This window comes from Lepisma saccharinum, chromosome 3 (genome assembly GCF_977018435.1).
Source record: "Lepisma saccharinum chromosome 3, izLepSacc3.1, whole genome shotgun sequence".
NCBI lineage: Eukaryota > Metazoa > Arthropoda > Insecta > Zygentoma > Lepismatidae > Lepisma > Lepisma saccharinum.
This window is the reverse complement of record NC_139231.1, coordinates 131,314,609-131,335,275: the sequence shown is the minus strand read 5'-3', so window position 1 is coordinate 131,335,275 and position 20,667 is coordinate 131,314,609. Positions and strand designations below refer to the sequence as shown.

General features: G+C 39.2%; 2 protein-coding genes across 2 annotated transcripts in view; one reads left to right on the top strand and one right to left on the bottom strand.

The window, feature by feature from the left end:
• The window catches only part of LOC145985415 (ATP-dependent DNA helicase Q5-like), a 360,878-nt gene that overhangs the window by 146,835 nt on the left and 193,376 nt on the right, over positions 1 to 20,667 (top strand). Inside the window, exon 4 of the mRNA XM_083119414.1 lies at positions 15,505 to 15,558. The gene's annotated coding sequence lies outside the window, so the exon portion shown is untranslated. The remainder of the gene's footprint in view (positions 1 to 15,504; positions 15,559 to 20,667) is intronic.
• LOC145985414 (uncharacterized) overlaps positions 1 to 20,667 on the bottom strand; it is a 254,264-nt gene that overhangs the window by 168,654 nt on the left and 64,943 nt on the right. The window lies entirely within an intron of this gene.

Genomic DNA, 20,667 nt, shown 5'->3' with positions numbered 1-20,667 from the left:
CCAGTTTCTAGTTGGCTTCAGTTTCCGTCGGTGGGTATTTTAAATCACTCGCTGGTCGGAGCAGCTGCCATCGATATAGATAAACGACCCCTAGCGGTGTTTTATGGGTCACGTTGAAAGAATGTTCCACGGACCTGAAAGCTGAAGTGATGGATAAGCGATCCCCCCTTTTAGTGTTGCAACATAAAAGGGAAAATCCCCTCGGAGCAGTGTTGCCAAATGAAGATGTAAATTTCCCTCCTTAGATTGAAATTGAGCTAGATTACTTTCCAATGAGTTCATTTCCTCAAATTAAAATTAGGTGCCAAAGAATAGGCCTGCCAAGCAGCTTTTCAGTTTGTGGAGCTCGGTGAGCGCATCGAGTCCCATCTCCGCTATTATCTGGTCTCTATGCTGGAATACATTGCTTCGTCTTTTCAGTATCCTCATGATGCTGGATCAATCCCAAAATTCGAGGACTCCCTCCAGACAAAGATCGAACCCAGCAGTGACGTATACTGAGTCCAGGATCTGGGCTATCTCACTATGTTACGTAAAAATAAATTGACCAACTCCTACGAAATCAGGTTGCCAACTCATAAGAAATCAGGTTGTCAACTCATAGGAAATCAGGTTACCAACTCGTAAGAAATCAGGTTGCCAACTCCAGAATCAGCATCATCATCTCACTGATATGAATAATATTATTTTCAATTTCTGATCGATTTTTCTCCTGTATTTTATTCTCTAGACTTCGGGCTTCGCAGATAGCCTAGCTATACGCTCCTGGAACCCAGAACCGTTCGTACGAAAACTAAAATCGCTAACCATTCAGCCACGCGATAACGCGTTTATTTAATTCGTCACCATTCGCTAATTCAACAGCCGAGCTCCGTGGCGGAGTGGTTAGCGCAGCGTGCTACGAGGTCAGGGTCCAGGGTTCGAATCCCGGCCTGGACATGGGTAGTGAGGGTTCCCATCATCAATTTCATCACATCATCACTGATCCTCATCTTCGCGATTAGCAAAATTAGCAGAAAAGAGAAGTAGAATATAACAAATCAATCAATCTAATTCAACAGTAAATAAGAATAATTTCTTGAGGCGACTGGAATTATTGATATCCCCGTTATCTAGCAATAACAAAAGGTATGTCTTGCATCTTTGTCATAAAACTGGAAAACCAGGAAAGAAGTTAAGACTAGTTGGACGAGCACAAACTCGTTCCTTTTAATGTATTGAAAATTCTTTGTATGGTACCGGCCGCGTATTTGTTTATTTATGTAAATTTTTGAGACTACAGACAAATGCCCATTTATAGTGTTGTGCATGTAATGGTCGCAACTGTGGGCGTGGTTAATGGCAACAGTCAATAGTAGTAAGTAGTATCTCCGAAGAGGTCTGCCTTGTTCACAGTTTCGTCTCGATTTATTATTCATTTATTCATTAAATATAGTATAGGGAAATTGTTAAACATAAAATCTATAATTATTAAGTCTAAGCTATTACATCTAGCATAACAATAATAGATCAATTCTTTAAAAAATATAATATTCGTTGTTTCGATATGATTCGATCATACGACCCCAAGATTCTTGAAGCTGGAAAAAAAATTACGAGACGACTTCGCCAACTACATCACGACTCTACATTTCCCGGCGCTGTGGCATGTTATTTGTATCAAAGCATGAACTGATACGCCTACGGTTGCGATTTCCACGTGGATTTTGTAAATATTAAACGTAACATGTAGCAAAACCAGAATTCCTAGGTTAGATTTCTGTTCCCATTGAACTTGCTATTTGTTAATTTATCATTCATTGTAGCCATTATGATTATATAGACAACCTGTACATTACTGCTAAATGCATATAAATTGTCTTTCATGTAATTTAATTATAATTATTTATTGTACTGATTGCTGCTGTTCCCAACACATAATCTAAAGCACAACCGCCCAAAATACAGACTACGGCTACATCCTGCCTTCCAGGATTTTTTTAGTACTTATATAACTTATAATATTATTTTGAGGCGTTCTCTTATTTATATAACTTATAATATTATTTTGAGGCGTTCTCCTTAGTGTGAATATGATGTATTACGGCCCGCGACAAATGGCTCAATTAGTAAGTTGGTCCTGCATACAACAAACGTTTGGACACCCATGTCCTAAACGTAAGGTAGGGATCCTTAATACAAATTTTTTAAAATAAAGCAGTCTTCGGTTGCAGCATAAATATTAGCATATAAGCAATGTTGCAGAAATATTCGTTTTATGGTTAATTATTACAATTATTATTATTTCTTTTTCCCTTTCTTCTGTATAATTTACAGTTCCATGTAGAAGTGACTACGGCTGAAATTTCATTGCATCTAGGGAAAAATTCTAACGAGAAAGGGATTTCTTGTGTTCATTCTGAAGAGAAATATCCCTTTAAAACGATGGCAACACTGGTCCCATCCTTTCTTTTTGGCCCCGATTCCTCTTCATCCAGAGAGTTGTCTTCTTGGACGGGTTCAGCGGCTTTAGCCTCGTCAATCTTCCTTCGATGCGTTTTCCAATTCCGACTGACAGCACTGACCGTCCGTCAGTTGGGCAAACTGCTACTAGCCGACGGGAAAAAGAAGGGGAGGGGGGTGTAATCTGTCTGACTTTCAGTCTGGAAGGCCACTTCGGTTCAGTCAAAATAAACATCTGATTCACTTCATTTTCTGGCAAAATTCTACATTATGATTCATTTTCATGAACGTCCATATAACATTCCACAAAAGATAGTATTTTTTTGTGGATTTCCACGTAAAAATTATGCAGATGATAGTAACTTTTTGCACAATTTCATTAATTGATTGGTTGATTAGGTTTATCGAATTTCGCTTTTCAGCCACTTTTGACTATTCGCGAAGATGCGGATGAGTGTTGATATGATGACATTGTAGAAGTGACATCAAAGAACATCCATGCCCAGGCAAGGATTCAAACCCGGGACTACTGGCGACGTAATGTCTACACAATTTCATTTATCACTACAATTTAAAATTTATAAACAAAAATAATAGAATCAATAATATGAATAAATGTACTGTTCAAAAATGTACTTTTTACAATCCATATTTTCTCTATATTCTACATTTACACTTGCGCGTATGGCACGTATCAAATATGTATAATTTTCAAAACGTTCTTTGGGTGAATGTATTCGTGTCTTCGAGCCTCCCCAATGGCGCAGTGGTAGCGTCGTTGCCTTGTAATCAAGGGGTCCCAGGTTCGATACCAGGTGGAGGCACATAGTGGTTCGGATCCCACTTTAAGCTGTAGGTCCAGTCCCGATTAGCCTTACTGTGCATAAAGTGGAGTTAAAACACCAACTCAATCAATCAATCAATCAATAACCATAATAATTAATAACCCCTTGTCTTAATCGATCTGATAGCAAAAAAGTAAATTTACTTGTTAAACGCGTGTTAGAGTCTTGTAACATATCTTGATTAGGAAAAATGTGTTTTGAGAAATACGTTATTTTATCGTCTCCACATTTATTTTTCTTACTGAGACGTTCTTTATTCATTTGCTTACGAACCGCAACACGTTAATTAATTTTTGAAAACAGCATCCACTTAATAAATTGAAATTAATCACTCACAAATGCTTTCAGGCTGCGCTATTGCAAGGAGCATTTTTAATCCTGCCTAAGCATATTTAAACACAGTGCTTCTATTATGGGTAAAATTGTGCCGCGTTTCATTGTTTTCTCTATCACTGGCATTATCCCACCTCTACCACCCCCCGCTCTCCCCGCTCCAATACGCATGCGTATCATGTCTTCAATAGGTGAAGCACATTACTCGCCAGAAATGGCCAAATATTTCTACAGGCAATTTGGCGTGTTCAAAGGCTATATGTGTCTCGTATTGACTGTCAATTACCGAAAAATTAGAAAGACGTAAAACAATACAGATGCTCATTGAAAATTATCAACAAGTTATGTCGTGAAGTGATACATACCTCTTCCCCCCCCCCCCCGACACACAGAGATAACAAATGAAAACCGTGTGACGTCATGTTATGTTTACGAATCGATTCCCTAGCGTTTCGTCCGAGTTGCAGTTCGTCCGAAAGCGAAATTCGTAGAAAAATGCTACTGTCCGTCCGCGACGGTTTAATGAGTTGCGTTTCGTCCGAGCCTGGCTGATGATGTGTTACACCTTGACTAACCGTGGCACCGGAGGGCGCAAGACATTGTTGATTTTATTTGGATCGGTGCTTTCAAGGAGAACACATCTATTCGTAAGATGGAGTTTACAACAACCAAAAGGGGTCAACCGAGTTTGATACTATGTAATGGGTACCGGTACACAAAAAAAGGGAGGGAGAATTGGTCTGGTGAAGTTGTGTTGCGCGACCATGTCGTGGAAAAGTTATTACCAACAACAGTGAATTAATTAAAGAAGAGAGCTACGAGTGTGTTCCTGATGTGATTATGTAATTGATTATGTATTTGAAGAAAGAAGCAGGACATTCAGATGCTATGATTGTAAGAATGGAGCTGAATTTAGAAGGGGTGAAAAGGAAGAAGAAACATGTCTCGATGGACAACAGGATTTTAAGAGCCACTGAAGCAATGGAACAGTCAGGAGACATAGCCAAATTTTTAAGGAATGTCTCTTTCTTATGACTTATCACTTATGACCCCCTGTCGTGCATGCCGAGTGCGAGGCTATACGGCAGGCCCACCTCTATTTTCATAGAGATGGACCTTATCCCACTGTAAACCTAAGCAATGAACAATAGGTTTAAAAGCTTCATTAAACACTATTAGGATGGTAGCCCTCGGACGAAACGCTACTAGGTCATGTGACCGTAAGCTGCTTGTTCCTGGAATTCGGACGAAACGCTACGCCACGTACGAATCGGGGTATTTTTCTAGAAAAAAAAAAAAGATCAGAATTAAGTCAAGCAGGTATGGAGTATAACAGGAAGCACATCCAGCGTCTAACACATCGTGAAAATCGGTTGCTAAAACATGCACCAAACTTAGCCCTCCTAACCAACTAACATGCATTATTTTCATAATTACAATAATAATAATAATAATAATAATGTTAAAGTTGTTAGGTTAGGAGCCCAGATTTATGGCTCCGATTTTTCCAGCGTTTAGAACGCTGGATGTACCTAACGACGGACCCAGCAGGTAAGTGTTGATATTTTTATTTGCGTTCCTTTTCTGCCACTTGTAGCCCATCCCGACGACGAGTGATGATTAGATGAAAGTGATGGATACTCGCAAATGCCCAAACCGAGACTCGAACCCGGGATCTTCGGTGACGAGATCGAAAGTCGTACACGTAACTCGCTCTGTCATCTTCGGCCGAAAGCAAAGCTACAAAGAAACGAGTGTGAAAAAAAGGAAATACGTAAGAGAGAATGTAAAAAAAAGACTAAAAAAGAAAGACGTATAAAGAACCGAAAGACAGAATAAGAGATCCTGGTAAAGGAGCAGGTCAGACAGAGATAGAGACACGAGGAAAAAAGTGAAAACGTACAAAAAGAAGAAAATAAGCAAGAAGAAATATATGAGGCAATAATTGCAGTGAAAATAGAGGACGAAGCCAAGAACCTGAAAAGAGAATCTTGAGAAGGGGAGGGGGAGGCAAATGAAATAAAGAAAGGTGTAAATTTGAACCATTTTGCCATTCCGTTGAGGGCGAAGTCAGGTGACCCCCTTTGTACCTCCGTGTGGGCGGGCTCCCATGTATACCAAATCAGGGGCTGGCAGTTGGTTCAAATATATCTCAGTGAGAACTAAGGTGGACTGGAACGAAACCAGTCAGCTCGAGAGAAAGAGAGAAGCGAGTCTCCGGAGTGATGAATCATCAGCGGTATGAGTGAACACTGTTTTGGTCACTTGACTTAGACGGACTAATTTTACACGCGTGTCTTTTGTGGTAACAAGGCGCTTGAATAGCACGCTTCAAGTCGAGCTCCTTTGTAGTGTATTCCAACAACGTTAGTAGTAATGTTACGCCAAATTATAACTTTATGTCAACAGGGGTTGTTTGCACAAGTAAAATATTTACGAATACATATTGTTTAGGGGTGATCAAAAAATCCGGATAACGATTACTGGATTTCAAATTATCAAATGCAACGGATAATCCAGATATCCGAATATCCGGATAATTCAAATATGCGGATAATTAGGATATTAGGATACTATAGTAGTACAAATTTATTGAAGGCTTGGTACAAAATCCATACAGTGAAATACGGACAAACGATAAAATTGTGCGGATAATGCACACATCGGATATCCGGACATTTCGGATAATCTGAATATCCCGGTAAAATTTTCTCCGCATTTGGCCATCCCTAGTATAGACCAGTCGTTCACGACCTTCGACAACAATTTTACTCGTAAATACCTTTCTGATTTTTCAAACTTTATACATTTATTAATATATACTAGTCGGCCCCCGTGAGTGGTGAGTGATTAGTACATCGCGCTACGACGCCAGGGGTCCAGGGTTCGAATCCCGGCCTGTGCATGTGTATTTGTAAGTGTCCATTCATCCGCCTCCCCGATGGCGCGGAGGTAGCGTCGTAGCCTTGTAATCAAGGGGTTTCGGGTTCGATACCCAGTGGAGGCACAAGTGGTTCGAATCCCACTTTAAACTGTAGGTCCAGTCCAGATTAGCCTTATACTGTGCATAAAATGGACTTAAAACAACAAATGAATCAATCAATTGGAAATGTCCACTCATTAATTTCATCATATCATCACTCATCCCCATCTTCGCAATTAGCCAAAAGTGGCAGAAAAGCGAACCAAATCAATAAATCAATCAATATTAATATATATATATACTCTTGAAATTAAATGTAAATAAATTAATAATGACATAATCATGAACAGTAATGCTTCCATAATGTCTCAGCTTGTTGTCAAGCGTAAAATTACGTTTAAATTAGTTGTCAACAACTAGATCTAATGAAAACCTATACTTTCCTCAGGCCAGGATCGTTAAATGAATTTGATAAGTACCTATTTTCATTAGCATGTTGCATTCGAACACTGAAAAATTCCAATTAATCAGAATTATTCTACTACAAAATATTTGTCAATGAAAATTCCTGCGCAAAACTAAAATGACAAATTTCAGGAGAACCTCTCGCAGCCCGGTGTGATTGATGCGAGGGCCTGGTGGTTGAGAAACACTGGTTGAGACAGTATGGATCACACGTTGGTCACTTCAAAAAAGCCATTTCTTACAAAGAACTATCTGATGAGCAAGTCAAATTTCTAAAGGCATACAACGGTGCGAAAGTACAGAAGTTCCTGTAATTTTTATATTAATGAACATAACAAATCATTACCATTAGCAAATGAATAAAAATTAAAGTACCTACATATAAGCCAATAATAGTACAAAAGTTTTAATATGCAATATTCTTTATGCGACTTCGGTCATTTATTATACAGGGTGATCCGTTTTGGTATGTATAAAATAAAATGGATGTGAATTTTTTTCGGTCAAATGTAATTACCTTAAATATTGTATACAAAAGACTGAAACGTGGGAGTTTTTATTTTTATACACTACAAACAGTTTGGTACAGTTTTCAGTTTTCGACATGGCCTCCATTACGAGCTCTGCACAACTCATAATGGTGATTCAATTCATTCCACGTCTGGTGTAACATCTCTGGGGTGATTATGTCTGTGTTTCTTCATATGTTCGATACCACAACAATATGGAATCGTATTTCGGTACTTTACGCACACCTTACTGACGACGAAATTCCCGTTAGACTTGTGTAACACTCTCACACTTAGCACTTAATATACCAAAGGACACATTTAGCCCGTTTGCTGGTTCGTAAACGCCATTTTAACAATAACGAATCAGTTCAAACTTCATTGTTGCCAGCACACTACAGCAAAACTCCCATGTTTCACACACGAAAACACCAACACGAAAATTTTCCTACTATCACATTTACGTTTCTATTAATGTTTTATTTTATCCATACCCAAATGGATAAGCCCGTATACTGTCATTAATTATCACTTCAAAAATTAATTAATTTCTTTCTTAATTACGTAGACTGTATAGCCTACTAAGTGGTGTTCCATTAGAACGCACTTGTGCATCTCGTTTGTACGATCGCAGACAATAAAAATGTGATATCTATATCCCGAAAGGCTCGCTTCACTGCAAAGCATCATGTGTATTGCCTAATTATATGGCGATAAGTGGATTTTAATAGCAAATTTTCAATGGCAACTTCTACCACCGCCGTAGAGATAGGCAACACAAACAACGCCTTGAAGGAAAGCACGTATTTCAGAATTTGTGTTCCATTTTTATTGCCGGGGAGTGTACTTGTGAGGGCTAGCAACGATATTCATGTAGTAGGGCGCCAATATTTTCACGGGGTTACTACCTCTCCCCTTCCAATTCGCTCCAAAACTTACTGTTGGTCATGGGACAGAAAACGAATTTGTTGTATTCATATTTATTCTGTTTCTGTTTCAACTCTTAGAGGAAAAGGTCTAAATATGGGCCCCCCTTTTCATTTTGTCATTTTCGGAGGAAAACAAAATATATCAAGCACCTGTCTTTAAAATGCATATCTATAAAATATATACTTAAATGTAATAGCATGCTAAAGTATAGAAGGTCTCCATTTTTTTAAAAAAAAAGCAATTTCCAAAAAATTGTAAAATGATGTATTTCAAAATTGTGGTCTAATTACGGGCTACTAGTGGCAATATCACAAAAAGCAATTAAAATTTGAAAAAAACAGTCATTCATCGCTAAAACATTATAAAATTCATATTTATGAATAATCTGTTGTTTTGAAAATCACGCGGAATGGGAAAAATCGAAATCAAGATAAACATCCAAATATTTGTTGAAAATGTGATCTCAGCATTAGCCCTCATGTTATAGCTCATATTTAGACCATCACGCTATTTTTCTTCTTCAATTTATTTTCGCTCTCTGTGGTACATATTTCACAAACAAATCATGGCATTATAAAAGCCCACATTTGTTTTGTGTACCGCTAATATCATAACCTATACAAAGCAGATGAGAATTCAGAAATCGCTGAGTTAAAACATACCTGCAAAAAGTTTTCGGAGGTCGCAATTCTATAACAGCGTCCAAGGCCGAAACTAACCACCACTTTCTCTTGCGAATTGGCGCCGCAACCTTTGTCCTTGACAGATAACCAGTTCCCGTAGCCTCTGCCTGGCTGCAGCACCCGGTAGCGCTGATAACTCCTAAACCCATATTTAGACCTTCTTCTCTAATAGTAGAAAAAAGGCGTGAAATGTGCTTTGTCGACCTTGCTTGGCCTAGTCTAGCCCTGATTCGAACGACTATCCAATGTGCCTTCGCCGAGAATCGTACCCGGAACCCTAGCTTACCCGATGGAGGAAAGGGGGCTACTAGCCCCACCACATCATCTCTCTTCTTTCAATTTTTAACTGTGAATGTTTTTATTAAAAATCAAAATAAATTACATTGTTCCCTATTGTGTCCGCAATGTTTCTGCGTTACCTTTGTTCATAAAGTCATATCGGTAACATACATAGGGGTAAAATTCACGTGGTGGGTCTATCAGCCTCCTTTGGGATGTGTGTTCCGACATGACATTAATGCCTGAAACAGTGTGCGTACAATTAGTTGGTAATTATGATAATTTTTGTCATTTTTATAATTACTATGTAACTCCATGTGTAAACAAAAAGCATTGATGCAACATTAATAAGCTTTTTTTCCGAGGTGTGACACTCATTCCATAGTTCTTTTCTTCATTAATTATGGTAATTTTTGTAACTATTATAATACGTGAATAACAAAGAAAGCAGGGATTTAATAACAAAGGGTTTCTTGAATTTTAGTGATAAGACATATACAACGTGACAGTGCTATTATGAACGAAGAAAGGCAATATTTAAAATTATTTGATTTGATATTTGTTAATTTGTCGCTTTTCTTCCACTTTTGGCTAATTGCGACGATGAGGATGAGTGATGATATGATGAAATTGATGAAGGAACACTCATGCCCAGGCCGGGATTTGAATCCGGTGTCCCTGTCGTCGTAGCGCGCTGTGCTAACCACTCCGCCACGGGATATTTCAAGAGACCGTTTTTATGTTGGCAGATAATGTGCAGTCATTGCGTCTGTGGCCAGCAACGAGAGATAGGGTGGGAGTGGGGGGTCATGAGGGATAAATCGTGCTGAAACGTTCGAAAACTCGTGCAGACCTCCATTGACCATGAGGTTTCCGCTCGGCTGAATAAGCCAGTTCTCTTCTATTTTATAATAGCCTCGCATCTCTTGACTGATCGCCTATTCTTGTTCGCGATGACGCACTTCCACGGCCAGGCATGTCTGTTTATCTTGTGTACCACGTCACATATTTTTCTTATAATAGCCGCCGTTGAATTCAGTCTCTTCTCTGTGACGTTGTGGTGGTCGCAGAGTTGCCATCCCCTTTATTGTTAACAGTTCGATAAAAATGTATTACATGATTGCACAACGGGTTAGGGATGGAGGAGGAGTCAAAGATTAAAGCTCAGGCAGCTCTACTGAAAACAATATTCTCGTAATTTAGTGATTTTTCTTTATTCTATTCTTTTTTCTTCTCGGCGACGCTTTTCTACCACTGTTGGCTAATCGGGACGATGAGAATGAGCGATCTTCTGATGAAAGAAAACTCACGAACACCCATGCTCAGTCGCGGGGATTCGAAACTATAACCCCTCTGCTAACCACTCCACCACGGAAGTCGGTTCCTAATTTAGTGGAAAATGCCTCTTAGAAATAACCTTTAAAGCCCTTCTTTGTTAAAAGTGCTGAAGAGTGTGAAATAAAAATATTGTAAAATAAAAATATGTCCGATGTTGTGCCTTTAGTTTTGTTTCAAAGTTACTGTGTGGGCCAAGTGTCAGTTTTGGTCCCCACACAATTCTATATTCAAAAGTGTCACAAAATAATAATAATAATAATACATTATGTAACTGAATATGTCCTAATTCACGATTATATAGGCCAGCGTCAATCCTTTGCGTCAATTTTTTTTATGTGGCCTGCCTTACTACTAATAAAACCTATAATATTATTAGAGAAATTGTAAAAGAAGAAATCACGCGGTATTTTCAATTTGAGTAGTATCCAAATACGTAGATGGAAAGCATTGGCTGGCGTCTGCCTTTTGCTTCCGTGTTACGCCTCTGGGTTGGGTTGTTAAATGTTAAACGTCCAGGAACCCATAAATTCTAATGAGTTCTGTTGGGTTCCGCTGGAGGACCGGAACCTCTTTTCTCGCACAATTTAAATTCGGTCCAACTTGCGTATTGTTTCGTTTCAATACGGAACTTGGACCGGATTAAAACTGATCCGAGAAAAAGGTTCCTGAACCGTGTTTAAATTCATCCGGAAAAAAAGATTACTGGACCGAATTGAAATACTTTACAGATAAAAGTTCTTTACGGTCCAGAACCCATTTACGCTTGCTGGTTTTCTCTCCTGGACCGGAATTGAATTTATTTAAAGTTCCTGGTGCATTTGTCGCTCCTTCCACATCTCCCCTCCAACTATTACAACTATGTCGCGGATTCGGACTATAACGGGCCTCCCCGATGACGCAGTGATAGCGTCGTCGCCTTGTAATCAAGGGATCCCGGGTTCGATACCCGGTGGGGGCACATAGTGGTTCGGATCCCACTTTAAACTGTACGTCCGGTCCTGATTAGTCTTAATATGCATAAAGTGGACTTAAAACACTCAATCAATCAAAATTGGGACTATATCGTTATGGTGATTCCGCGGGTGTAGCGGTGCTTCAGACGGCAGCAGTAACCGATTCGCACACAGCGAATACTAATACTATAAGTCATAATTAAATAAGGAGTGTCATATAAGTCAGTCTAGAGTTTTACGAAACTAGTATTCATAATTAGCAAACTTCAACGGCCACTAAACCCAGCCACACCCTATTAGTTTCGGTATACTAGAACTAGTGAGTAAATATGTTGCTCCCTTTAATAAATCAATGCGTACATGACCGCTCTAGTTCGGTGTAGACAAATGGCAGCGACGAAAGCAGAACCTACTTACAAATAAATTATGTCCGCATGTAAACATGTGCTTACCTGCATCCTTCATGCGCAAAATTAACCGGGAAGCGAATGCGCAAATTATCCACGTTTAAAATATGTGTTCTGGTTTGTCTCTCACAGTAGGCCAGTAGCATTTTCAAGCTATTAACTCATGTTAAAAGGTAGGAAAAACCACACATGCTCTTTCGGTGGCTATGACATTAAATACGCCGCGCCTCGCAGAATAAGTGAATGTTTTTGATTTATCGCAACTTTGCGGCTGGTCGCTTGTAGAGCGAAAGGACCTACTTCTTAGCAGCGACACCGGCGCCATTTTTCTCCTTTAACGATGCCTCGTCGTCGATAATTCTTGTCGCCGAGCAAGGATACCCAAGAGAGTCAAAACTGAGAAATTCCAGCTCCTGGAATACTTGAGCATGTCTCGAGATGATTAATTAATTGATTGATTGAATTGCTCTATTTTACTTCGCTTCTTGTGACACTTTTTGGCTAATTTGCGAAGATGAGGATGAGTGATGATGTGATGAAATTGATGAATAGACACTCACAAACATCCATGCACAGGCCAGGATTCGAACCCTGGACCCCTGGCGTCGTAGCGCGATGTGCTAACCACTCCGCCACGGGGGCCGGCTAGTACATATTAATGAATGAATAAAGTTTGAAAAATCAGAAAGGTATTTACAAGTAAAATTGTTGTCGAAGGTCGAGAACGACTGGTCTAAACTAGGGATAGCCAAATGCGGATAAAATTTTACCGGGGTATTCAGATTATTCGAAATTTCCGGATATCCGATGTGTGCATTATCCGCACAATTTTATCGTTTGTCCGTATTTCACTGTATGGATTTTCTACAAAGCCTTCATCTGCATATTTGAATTATCCGGATATTCGGATATCTGGATTATCCGTTGCATCCGAAACGGATATCGGATAATTTGAAATCCAATTAAACTAAACGCTTCTGCGTCACGTGTCCTCTCTCGCCCCACGACCATTTGTATATTATGTTGTGTGTAACTCTATCTCTGATGACGTAAACTTGTCTTAGCCCACCCTGAAGTTTAATTATCGTGGAACGCATTTGACTTCCTCGTCTGGGAACAAAATTAAATTTGAGGGGCTGAGAAACATGCTGGAGTAAGTTACTGTAATGCAATTGGTCACAAAAAGATGTTCTGTTCATATTTGTTTCTTTGCTTATTTGTGTAACTACTCTCAGCACAGGTTTCCTATTCACTTTCCCAAAACTAACTCCATTACTTTTCTAGGTATTTTCAAATAACTTTCCAGGCAATTTTATAATGCTTCAAAATACTGATCGAGACAGTGCTCGAAGTGGAAATTGATAGCTGGAGGAATACTTTGGGTTCATAGCTTGGGGGACACTATCCCCCTCCCTCTTACGAACACCAGAGACCTAGAATTTTTTGGTTTTATTTTCGGAAGGAATAAAACGATGGAATGAAGCTTAGAACGTATATCTTCCTGAATTGAACATGTTTTTATTTTCCGTTAAAAACTATCTTGAAAATAGCCATAACTGTTTTAATTTAAATTATATTGTGACTATTGCTTTTTTTATTATCAGTGCAAGGTAATATAAATTTTATTTTAAAACTTTAGAGGCATGTGGACTTCTCTAAAATTAAATGGCCCATGTGTGTGTGTGTGTGTGTGGTGTGGAATATTAAATTTATACAGCCTACCCAAACACCAGACATTTGAAACTTACAATTAACATTACCACGGATTTATCATCAGACGGCATACGCTTGTAGATAAGCTGTTAAGCACAATTGCCTCGAGCCCGTACATATCCCATTGCAACGTTCAAACAGAGATAACCACTTATTGGAAATTCCGAACAAAGCCTTGTAGTACAAGGATGTTGTTCTATGGAAGGTTATGGTAGATTACTCAGGAATAGAATCACAATATCGACCCTAGAAAATGTATTTGGTATGGTTTAATTCATTCTGTATCCATGGCAAATTGGGCGAATATAATGACTTGGCAACACTGGAACTAATGAGTTTTACTCCATCCAGCCTATTTCCATGTGTTTGTGCGTGCATGCATGAATAATATTTGCTACACGTTGCTGTCATGTTGCCGTGGACGCTGAAGCAAAGGGCACCCAACGTGTATAAATGCAAAAAATTCGGAAAGAGAAAAGACCACCGAGCCCCGCCAAAAATTCTGAATTGAATTAATGTTGTCGGTTTATAAAGGAATATATTTAGTAAATAAATTCCTGGCTCACTTTTCTCGCAATAGATCATGTCAAGTTTATAAATACTGATTATTGAAAAATTATCAAATATTTAATGACGATGTGATATACGAGCTTTTTGAAAACCGGAGAGGCACACAGAAAAAAATGAATTGTTTGTATTAACCAAACATGCTTGGTTGACAATTTTCTTAACGATAATAATAGAAAAATTGATAACCTTTACTAATTTGGTAATCTTGACCAAATCATTTGGTAACTCGAAACAAATGTGCAATAATACTAAAATAATTTAGTTCTGATAAACAATTAATTGTCTGTCGCCTATTTAAAAAAGTATTTGTTCAGCGGAAATATCAAACATTTTTTTTTCTCTGGGCATGTTCGGTGCTTTGTTGAAATACTTACTATTAATTATAAAAAAATACTTCGTTCTGTATTTATAGTAAGTATTGCAATGGTGTTCTATGCAAATATTTTATTAATGTTTTCTGTATGTTGTTTTGTCGGATGATGGTTAAGGTAAGCCAAGTAAGACACAAAGGTGTTTTGTGATAGTCTATGAAATCTGAACTTTAATTCTAATTGTAATTATTTTGTTGAGAATTCCTATCATAATCAACAGTTCCTTTTAAAATTGCGTTGTTCAAGGTGGCACCTTAAGGAAGAGAATTGGCATTGTCCTCTTGGTAGTCACAGTTAGGAAACTTATTCAAAAAACGAGTTTTCTTGAGTTTTGTTTTCAAGTCCACTTTCAGCACAGAAAGGCTAATCGGGACTGAACCCACAGTTTAGGGTGTGTTTCGAACTGCTATTTGCCTCCACCGGGTATCGAATCCGAGACCCCCTGGTGTCGCAGCGCTCTGTGCTAACTACTACGCCACGGAGGTTGGCCCTTCTTCTTCCAAAACTATAAGAACTTGAATGATTAAACTTGGTAAGAAATGTGATACCCTGTAGATGAGCCTGTGTGTTTCTTCATTCATGAAGTATATTCTAACCTAACGTAGCAACATTGTTATCATTCAACTCTCAAAGAACAGCTAAAAAAATGCAAGTTGTTAAATTAATTTTTAAAACAGATGAATTTGTGTGTTGACTTGTGGCGCTTATAAATATTTTTATAGTTCTTGTATTTCTTCTTTTAGGTACAGACAAAGAAAATCTGAGGGCTCCAGACGTGTTTAACAAAGTTGTGCACGGTAGGTGAAAATATTTACCATCCATTTACTACTAAATACAGGATACTATTATGATCTATCTTTAGCTCTTTTGTGAATATATATAATAGTTAAAAGAGTGCTACTTTGTAACATAATAGGAGTGAAAATGCGAGATAAGATTACTTACTTACTTACTGTCCTTTTCACCCCTCTTGGAGGCATAGGGCCTTGATAAATGCACGCCAGCGGATTCTGTTTTTGTTTTTTTGCAATCTCTTTGATCTCGATCCAGCTCTTCCCTTGTCTATCTGCTTCTCTTTGTACTGTACTCCTCCAAGTGTTTCTGGGTCTTCCTCTTCTCCTTGCACCTTGTGGGTTCCAATCTAACGCCTTTTTTGCTATGTTTTCGTTGTCTTGTCTCAAGGTGTGTCCTATCAATTTCCATTTCCTGTATCTGATTTCCTTCTGCACTTCCCCTTGGTTTGTTCTTTTCCACAACTCCTGGTTGGTTATTACTTCTGGCCATCTGATTCCAAGGATAAATCTCAAACATCTATTTATGTATACTTGAAGCTTATTTCTTATACTTTTGAGTTTCTTTCCATGTTTCACATCCATAGAGTAAAACAGATTTTACATTTGTATTAAATAATATGATTTTTGTTTTGATGTTTATTTGGTTGGATCTCCATATCGATGAGAGCATTTAGAAAGCTGTTCTTGCTTTCATTATTCTGGCATCCACATCTTCTTCTGACCCACCTGACGACGTGGAAATAATACTACCTACATATACACTTTTTATTAACTTCTTGGATGTCCTCATCTCCAACTTTCAACTTAGTTTCAACCTTATTGTGGATCCCAATTTATTTTGTTTTGTTTATATTTATACTATAATAAGATAAGATTATGGAAGCAAAAAGTTTTTGGTGTATTGTGCCACATATTTTAAGATTTTGTTTTTTCAAATTTCTTCTCACTAGGGATCAAAATTCTTAAGAATACTTCTCAAATGCACGATTTTGGATAGAGTGGTCAGCAGCTTGGCAAAATCGACAGCAGTCAAATGAAATATTGCAAATAGATGAAAACGTTGTCATGGTTTCAAAATTGTGTCTGCGACGGAGGCAAAGATGAGAAATAGTGTCTGAAGGTTTTGAGTTTTACAGGAACAAGGAAATTATACGAATATCTAGTTAAAGAAACGGTATGACCAAAGTACGTACAAGTTGCTGTACTACGAAGGATAGGAATGGGTTGCCAGATCATTCATCCTAATCACCCAACTCTTAGGGAGCTTACTCGCCGAATCTGCACGAGACATAATGTCACCTGAGGCGATCTAATCAACAGCATGTTCCACACTGTATAAACCTGAAATCGATTAGTTGGACTTCAAGTGACACGCGACGGTTTTCGCTTAGGAGTGAAAAATCTCCCTAAGAGGCAAGCAACACAAAAAGCGTAGTGAGGTACCGTATTGCATAACATGAAAGGATTCTGGGAGATGAAATAATATTTTTTCATTTTCTTACCACATGGTATAGTATTTTCTGTGGAGTGGAGTAGATGAACGGAACAAAATACCCTCAAACGCAATGCTGTAGAAAAATTCCTAAAAATATTATTCTCTCACAGTATTCATCTCCGAAATCCCCAGCTCACTCCCCTTCCCCGCTAGACTTAATCGGAACATAACCCTGTAATAGAAATAGAATTTGCATATGTGACGCTATCGATTGAATTTCTAGGGTTGTTAACAATATCTATGACGTACAGATAACCTTTCGATGGAACGTCACAACAACAACAATATTTATCCAGTGTCATGAAAGTGTGGGTGGTGGATATCAAAATGTCGTGTCATTTCTTGATGTCTTACATCCAATGCGTTTCTGCTCGTACAGGGTTTGGATTGAACTATATCTGCCTAGTATAGTAAACATTGACGCGTGAATCTAGAAAATAGTGGATGAGGGCATCTCTTTCTTACTTTAATTTTCACAATTGATTCTTTCAATGGAGGAAGATAAGTGGTAATATTGACTCAGATTGAGGGGTGTATTTCGGGAAGGGGGGCTATCGGTCTTCACCAACCCCTCCCGAGTACTCAAATTGAATTTTTTTATGGTATTGATCGCTTTTTAACTTACATAAAATCTGATTTTGTAAAGCATTATTCTTCTAGAAAACTCAAGCGAATCTAGATATGAATTGCTTTCGCTGATAGAAAATAGCGTACGGTGTCACGAATCTATCATATACACCACAGGTCTCGAGTTCGAATCCCGGCGTGGGCATTGGTGTTCTTCGTGAGTGTCCCTTCATCAATATCATCATTCGTCCTCATCGTCGCGATTAGCCATAAGTGGCAGAATAAAATAAACGAAATCAATCAATCTATTTTTTCAGTGGCGTGCCCAAGGAGGGTTTGGTGGGGGTCATAACACCCCCTTTTGGTCCAGTATTCACTAAAAAGGAACGTCAAAGGCACGAAAAGATGGCAAAGTGAGAGCTAACTTCAAAAAAAGGGATACGTAACGCCCCCTCTTCGAAGATTCTGGGTACGCCACTGAATGGTACACATATACATGCACATAAACAGGCGCTGGGAAGACTCACCAGCGCATCCCGGCACCAGACGTCATCCTCGCTCTCCTCGGACACCGAGCTTTGGACGGACGAGGACGTCACGTGATCAGGAGAAGGATCATTGAGGCTGAGCTGCAGTCCTTCCCTCTTCTGTACTCGCCCCGCGGCCATGGACCCCAAGGGTTGTTGGTCAATCAACATAGCGTACAACTGACGCGTCAAGACATTCCCTCTCGCCACGGACACGCGGAGCACGACCGCCACGGCTGAGGTAGGGTGTAGAGCGCGAGGAAAGCGCCAACGTCGAGAACCGCGGTTTCGCGGTTGGCCAATCTAGGTCGCAGCGGGAGAGGCAAGGTCGTGACCTGATCGGGTCGGTGTCGGCTCGGGAACTGAGCGGGAAGAGAGCAGGCTCTGTGACGCAGCACTTTTGAGCAGTGTTGCCAACGCGAGAACTGGAATTGGGTCGATTTCCGGTTGTGTGACGTCGCAGCCGGGGTAAATCAATATGCACACACACATATGTGCGGTGTTGATAGAATAATGTGCGTAGATGCGAAAGGAAGCAAATATTCGCGCAGAACTTGACGAAATGAGATTGATTGACTGATTAGTTGTTTTTTTTTTATTTTACTTCGCTTTTCTGACGCTTTCGGCTAATCGCGAAGAAGAGGATGAATGGAGATAAGATAAGATGGATGAGGGGACAATCGCAAACATATAGGGACGACACAACACGAACCCCACGGAAGATTATCCTGGGCTGCAGTTCCAGGCGCCAGAACCTCGTAAGCCTGTTGAACGCAGTCCAGGGTGTACTGCGTGGAAGAGACGTTGACATTTGGGTGTCTTTAGAAAGGGTCACCTGACAAAATACAAGGTACACGACAAGGAATTACTTGTTTTCCAACTAGTTCTAGCGTCTGGAACCACAACCAGGATAATCATGTTCTATGGACCACCTCCCGATGGCGTAGTGTTAACGTCATCGCCTTGTAATCAAGGGGTCCGGTGTTCGATACCCAGTGGAGGCATACACTATAAACTGTAAGTCCAGTACTGGTTAGCCTTCTGTGCATAAAGTGAACTTAAAACTTTATAAACGATATGATGCCCTGCGACTTGTCGTTGCCTCCACTGAGTATCCTTTTACGGTTTTGTTGAAGGCGTTATAAATTGTCAGGTATGGTTCATCCTTAATTCTTGAGGACCTCCCCGTCAAGTGGCGTAGTGGTAATGTCATCAGTCGTCACTTCGTAATCAAGGGGTCCAGGGTTCGATCCAAAGTGGTTCGGATTCCCCTTTAAACTGTAGGTCTAGTCATGATTGACCTATCTGTGCATAAAGTGGACTTACAACAGCAACAAAAAGCTCGAACTCTTAATTCTTGGTAAATGGTTTAGTTCGAAGATTCCCGTAGCCCAAGATTTTCGTAAGGAATATTGCCGTAAGGGGCGTTAGGATAGTATGTCTTCTTTTTGAGTAGTCGGTGCATTTGAAATCATTTTTATACGGGAGGAAATGCTGGGCCAAAGAGGGTTACGACTCCACCAACCCTTCTTATGTGTTGCTTGCTTCTCCCTCCCCTCCGCTGTGAATATGACAAACAAGTGTTCAAATTCCGCTCGCAAAGGGAACGACGAGCTATGACTGGCGGAGAACAAAGCACGCGTTGTCTCCAGCACTCCTGCCAGTGGGTGGAAGTACTCACGTGACAGCTGGCAAGGTCTGCCAGCAGACGACAGGCCACGCGCCACATACACTCTGTCGGCCAGTCTCGGAAACGAGCGAAAGATAACAAGGGGTCTCCCTTTTTGAACCTTGCCTTCTGACCTTAGACGAGGAATGCCTACAGGGTGCGAAATCCTGTGGGAGACAGGGGGGATTTCCTCCCACCAGCAATGTTGGCTTCAAAAATCCCCCCACCAAAAAATTCCGGGGGGAGACTTTTTGTTATAACAAACAAAAGATAAGCAATTACTTTTAATTACAAATATACTTTATTTACTAAGAATAATATCGAAAACAGACACAGATGTGACTATTGAATGCTTTCTCTCTGTCAAGAGATCATAACAAATCTACATCAATACGTACAATAACAAGAATGCAAAACATAACTGTAAAATATAATTGATTTATATTAACATAAAATAACAAACTAAAACAAAAACGTACACAAAACCACTTCAACAATTTCATAATTTATTAACATCTTTAACCAGTTACTAAAGAAATTAGTTAGTTGCTTTACACTATCTGATATGTATAAAAGTAACAAATTAATTTCCTTTATATAATTATTAATAATAATAATATTTTTAATTGAATAATTTATTTTTACTTTTAATAACATTACAAATATGTATATCATATAATTTACACATCATGTTTGTGGGGGAGGGGGTTGAAGATTAAGAACTTTCTCCCCCCACCAGTTTTCAATGATTTCGCACCCTGAATGCCTACGTTGTTAGGTTTGGTTCTATTAACATAAAAATACTGAAAATGTATTATTTATGCTAAGAGAACTAAACGTAGCTAGTCTACCAA